A 6,036-nucleotide genomic window follows, 5' to 3' on the forward strand; every position below is an offset into this window, starting at 1 on the left:
TTAGTAATCGGTCTCGAGGGGACAATAGTGTTGAAGGCTGAACTATAGTCAATGAGTAGGATTCTTACATAGCTGTTCTTGGTGTCAAGATGTTCTAGGGAGGAGTACAGGGTAAATGATTTGGCATCTGATGTGGATCTGTTGGTCTGATGGGCAAATTGGAGTAGGTCAAGAGTAATGGGGAGGTTGTAGTTGATTTAGGGCGGCACGGTGGCCCAGTGGTTAGCACTGCTGCCTCACAGCGCCTGTAGACCCGGGTTCAATTCCCGACTCAGCCGACTGACTGTGTGGAGTTTGCACATTCTCCCCGTGTCTGCGTGGGTTTCCTCCGGGTGCTCCGGTTTCCTCCCACAGTCCAAAGATGTGCGGGTCAGGTGAATTGGCCATGCTAAATTGCCCGTAGTGTTAGGTTAAAGGGGTAGATGTAGGGGTATGGGTGGGTTGCACTTCGGCGGGTCGGTGTGGACTTGTTGGGCCGAAGGGCCTGTTTCCACACTGTAAGTAATCTAATCTAATCTAATCTAATGCCATGACCAGTCTTTCAAAGCACTTACATTTACAAATGACTATAATAAACTGAACAGCTACATCGAGGTGGGAGTGGTCTTTGATTATGTTGGCCGCTTTCCCCAGGGAGGAGGAAGGGTAGACAGAGTCAATGGAAGGAAAGCTGATTTTCATGATGGACTGAGCTGCGTTCATGGCTCTGTAATTTCTTATGGGCTTGGGAAGAGAAGTTGCCATATTAAGCTGTGATGCATCCTGATAGGGTGTTTCTATGCTGCATCAATAAAAATCGGAAAGAGTTATTGTGGACATGCTAAATTTCCTTAGCCTTCTGAGGAAGCAGAGGTATTGGTGTGCTTTCTTGACTGTAGCACAACATGGATGGATGAGGATAGATTATTGGTGATATTTACTCCTTAGAACTTGAAGCTCTCGACCACCTCCACCTCAGGACCGTTCATATAGTCAGGGGCATGTCCCCCACTCCGCTTCCTGAAATTGATGACCAGCTCCTTCATTTTGCTGATATTGAGAGAGATTGTTGTCATGCCATTAAGCTGACTATCTCTTTCCTGTATTCTGTCTCATCATTGTTTGAGATCCGACCCACCACGGCGGTGTCATCAGCAAATTTGTAATGGAGTCAGAGCTGAATTTGGCCACATAGTCGTGAGTGTGTAATCAGTATAGTAAAGAGCTGCGTACACAGCCTTGTGGGCATCGGTTTTGTGGAGGAGGTGTTGTTGTATATTTTTACTGATTGTGGTCTGATGGGGCAACAGAGTCCTAGGTCTCTGAGTTTGGCACTTAGTGAAGTAATAGCGGCAAGTCACTGTGATAATCAGTACCCGTGCACCACTCTGCAAAGTCTGCAAAAAAAAAGCATTATTACAATAATTTCTACAAGATTCAATGACTCAAGTCTTTATGGGTTTTTGCACTGGGTGAAGTCAACTCAGCCCCTGTTACTTGAGCTAATTGGACATCTCAAAGTGATTGACACTCACTTCTTCACTATGTGAGAATCTTGTAATGAAGGGTTCTTGGGTTGCAGTGGTGATATCCATGAGACAGAAGTTGGTTTCAAGATCCAGCTGTTTCAGAGGTTGTTTGGAAAATATAAAGAATCTTGTAATTAGATTGAGTAATCTTTGAGCTGAAAGCAGTTAAATTTGAATTGTGGTTTATCTACATTTTTCATTCAGCCTCCAGAATTAAATTTAATTTAGAACGCGCATAGAGAACACACTTCAATCAAGCTTAATATTTGTTGTAGCCATGATGTGGAAGTGCTGGTGTTGGGTTTGTTAAATACATCGCATCAGTTGAATGACACTTTGATCTTTTACTATAAATTCTGTGTCCTATGATCCTGCCCCACTTAGCAGTGCTCCAAAAGCTTGTACTTTCAAATAAACCTGTTGGACTATAACCTGGTGCTGTGTATTTTATTGTAGACAACTCTCCCTACCTCACTGATGATTTTTTAACCACTACATCTCTGAAAATGCTTTTAGCCTGGTGTACTCAATCTATGCTATTGAAGACACTGTAAAGTGTGATGGCCTCAGTTTTATTAAACAAGGGATTTGCTCTGCTACACATTGTAAATTGCATTATTTTGCATCCAAGATGATGCCACTTTTAAGTGAACATTTAAATGAATACGGGGTTACCTTAATATCATCAACCCAAATATTTTAGAATGGCACAATTAAAAATATCCAAATCATACAAAAGACATAAAGCAATTTAACAATGTTTTATCAGGACTCCTCTGTACATGAGCAGAAAATGGGCCATTCAGCTCCTGGAGCCATTCAACAAGATTATTGTTGATTTGGCCCAGGGTCCTCATCATCAACTCCCCAACATTTCAAAAATCTAGCTCCTCTTTGAATATTTTCAGCGATCTAGCCTCCACAACTCTCTGAGACAGAGAATTCCAGACAATCACTATCCCCTGGGGAAAAGAAAATCCTTTGCATCTCAGTTTTAAAAGTATTCCTTTACCCCATAACTTTGTCTCATAGTTCAAGAGTCCCTCACTTGTGGAAACATCTCAACATCCACCCTGTCGAGCCCTTAGAATCTTCTATGTTTCATAGCGTCATAGAGGTCTACAGTACAAAAACAGTCCCTTCATCCCAACTTGCCCATGCCGCCCAGTTTTCACAATTTAAATGAGTCCTGTTTGCCTGTGTTTGGTCCATATCTCTTCATTCCTATCCCGCCAATGTACCTATCCTAATGTTTCTTAAATGACAAAGTTGCACTCACTTCCACCACTACCTCTGGCAGCCTGTTCCAGACATTCACACCCCCCACCAACTCACCCACCCTCCCCCAACCCACCCACCCGTCCCCTCCCACCCACCACCCTGAGTGAAAAAATTGCCCATCTAGACCCTTTTGTATCTTTCTCCTGTCTCACCTTAAACCTACACCCCCTAGTTTGACAGTCTCCTACCATGGGGGGGGGGGGGGAAAGCTGTCCATTATCTACCTCTCATGATTTTGTATATCTCTAGAAGGTCACCCCTCAGTTTTTTTATGTTCCAGGACAAAAAGTCCCAGCCTATCCAACTTCTCCTTATAACTCCAATCTTCCAGCCCAGATAGCATCCTAGTAAATCTTTTCTGCACTCTTTCTAGTTTAATATTATCCTTTCTGTAGTATGGAAACCAGAACAGCATTCCAAATGTGGCTTCAACAACACATAGTACAGCTGCAACAAGACATCCCATTTCCTTTACTCAGTGCTCTGACCAATGAAAGCTAGCATGCCAAAAGCTTTCTTCACCGCCCTGTCTACCTCTGACTCCATTTTCAAAGAGCTAAGAACCCGTACCCCTAGATCTCTTTGATCTATAACACTTCCCAGGGCCCTGCCATTGACTATCTAACTCCTGTCCTAAGTCCAAGACCTGGCATTTATCTAAATTAAACTCCATTTGACATTCCTTAGCTCAGTTGATCAAGATCTTGCTGCATTTCCAGATAACTTTCTTCACTGTCCACTATCCAACTAATCTTGGTATCATCCGCATATTTACTAACAATAACTCTGTTATGGACCAGGCCAGACCACTCAAAACATTCTTAAGCAGGCAAGACCATAACTTTGCAATTTGTTTTGGTAAGTGTACAGTGAAAATTACCCGGAGATAGTTAGCAAGGTTGACTACCAGGTATTAAACAGACAAAGATTTATTCACAAACTTACACAATGAAGCACAAAGAACAGAATAAAGGACCATGACAGAATTCAGTCTATCCAAACTAGACTTAATTATGCTGTTCTGAATATACACAACAGTCCCAATAAGGAAACCTCCTTAAAAAACAGTAAAAAATGGAACAAATGCTTACAGGTTGCCATTCGAAGGGCAGAAGGAGAGAGAGAGTTTGTTTCCACACAGCTCACTGTTGAACTCCTAACTAGTTCTGAACTGCTTAGCTATAGAGCTGACCACTCCCCTTTCATTATACAGGTCACTTCTAAAACATGACCACTTTGGCCTGAAGTCTCATTTGTTTACATATAAACAAAAAGGCCTCTCAGTACTCTTTAATCTCTGCACCAAACCAGTCTAATTCGGAACAGGGAGATGTTTATGACCCCTCTGAAAAAATAGCCAAGGACACAGTCTCCTTGAGCCAAGGAACTGATTTTATAAAAAAAGGACCGGCTTTGTGACACCTCCCCCCTCAAAAAAATCAATACCAAAAGATGGCTTCATTTTTAAAACCCTTCAAAAACTCAGTTAGTAGTCTAAACACACATATACACTACACAAACTATAAACATGACCAACCACATGCAAAATCAGGCTGCGGTGCACCCATCACCGAATGCCTCTGTATCTCATTCAAGTCTTGATAATGCATTGGTAATCATTTTCGCGACCTGGCATATGCACAATTGTCAAATTGAATGGCTGCAACAAGCTCCATCTAAACAATCTGGCATTTTTGTCATTAAATTTTTCCACAAATGTCAATTGGTTATGATCAGTGCATATGATTGTCTCAGACGCATTGCTGGTGATATAGACACTGAAATATAATGCCAACACCAAATTCAAAGTCTCTTTCTCCACCGTTGAGAATTTTTGTTGATGAACATTCAATTTCCTGGAAAAATACCTGATGAGTCTTTCTATCAGGAGGAGCACTGCACCAACACCCACATCACTGGCATCGATAGCGACCTTGAAAGGCTTCATGTAATCCAGTGTGGCTAATACTGGGGCAGTGGTTAACACAGTTTTTAGGCTGTCAAATACCTTTTGACAGTCTGCTGTCCACTGAAACTTCTTGCCCTTTTTTAACAATTCGGTGAGTGGAGCAGCCACACTACTAAAGTTCAGCACATATTTTCGGTAAATTCTACTCAATCCCAGGAACGGTGTGGGAAATTTCCCAATTATTTTTGTTTTTGCATCCCATGGGGCCATTTGTCCATGTCCAATAACATGGCCCATGAAGGCAGCTTGGGCTTTGGCAAATTCATTTTTAGCTAGGTTTACCACCAAGCTTGCCTTCCAAAGACGATCAAACACATCTGATAAACGCTGTAAATGTTCCTTCCACAAGTGACTAAAAATCACCAGGTCACCACACAGTGTTCAAAGTTTGTGCAAAGATTTGTAGCTCGGGTGCTCGTTGTTGTGGTTCTGTTCGCCGAGCTGGAAGTTTTTGTTGCAAACGTTTCGTCCCCTGGCTAGGCGACATCATCAGTGCTTGGGAGCCTCCTGCGAAGCGCTTCTTTGATGTTTCCTCCGGTGTTTATAGTGGTCTGTCCCTGCCGCTTCCGGTTGTCAATTTCAGCTGTCCGCTGTAGTGGTTGGTATATTGGGTCCAGGTCGATGTGTTTGTTGATGGAGTTTGTGGATGAATGCCATGCCTCTAGGAATTCCCTGGCTGTTCTCTGTCTGGCTTGCCCTATGATAGTAGTGTTGTCCCAAATAGTGGGATGATGATGTCGCCTAGCCAGGGGACGAAACGTTTGCAACAAAAACTTCCAGCTCGGCGAACAGAACCACAACATTCACCACACAGTTGAGTAATCCAGCAATTACCTTATTAGTCAGTCTCTGAAATGTGGCTGGAATGTTTTTCATACCAAATGGAATGTCTTTGAACTGATATAGTCCATTTGGTGTTACAAGAGCTGAAATTGCCTTTGCTGTCTCTGACAGACGTACTTGCCAGTAGCCTCTAAGCAAGTCCAACTTAGAAATGTAAGTTGCTTGTCCCACTTTTTCGACACAGTCCTCCAACCATGGAATTGGATATGCATCAGTCTTTGTAATGGTGTTGACTTTGTGATAGTCCACGCATAAGCGTTGGGTACCATCTGTCTTTGGCACCATGACTCCTTTGTTCACCATGGTGAGTTCCAGTCACTGTAACTCAGTTCGATTATACCATCTTGGAGCATGCGCTCTATCTCCTTCTGAAACTGTGCCAACTTTAGAGAGTTATGCTTATAAGGATGTTGCTTAATTGGAACAATATCTCCT

Source organism: Chiloscyllium plagiosum, unplaced genomic scaffold (genome assembly GCF_037043375.1).
Source record: "Chiloscyllium plagiosum isolate Xiang-an unplaced genomic scaffold, Cpla_swu_hap1 HiC_scaffold_44, whole genome shotgun sequence".
In the NCBI taxonomy this organism is placed as follows: Eukaryota; Metazoa; Chordata; class Chondrichthyes; order Orectolobiformes; family Hemiscylliidae; genus Chiloscyllium; species Chiloscyllium plagiosum.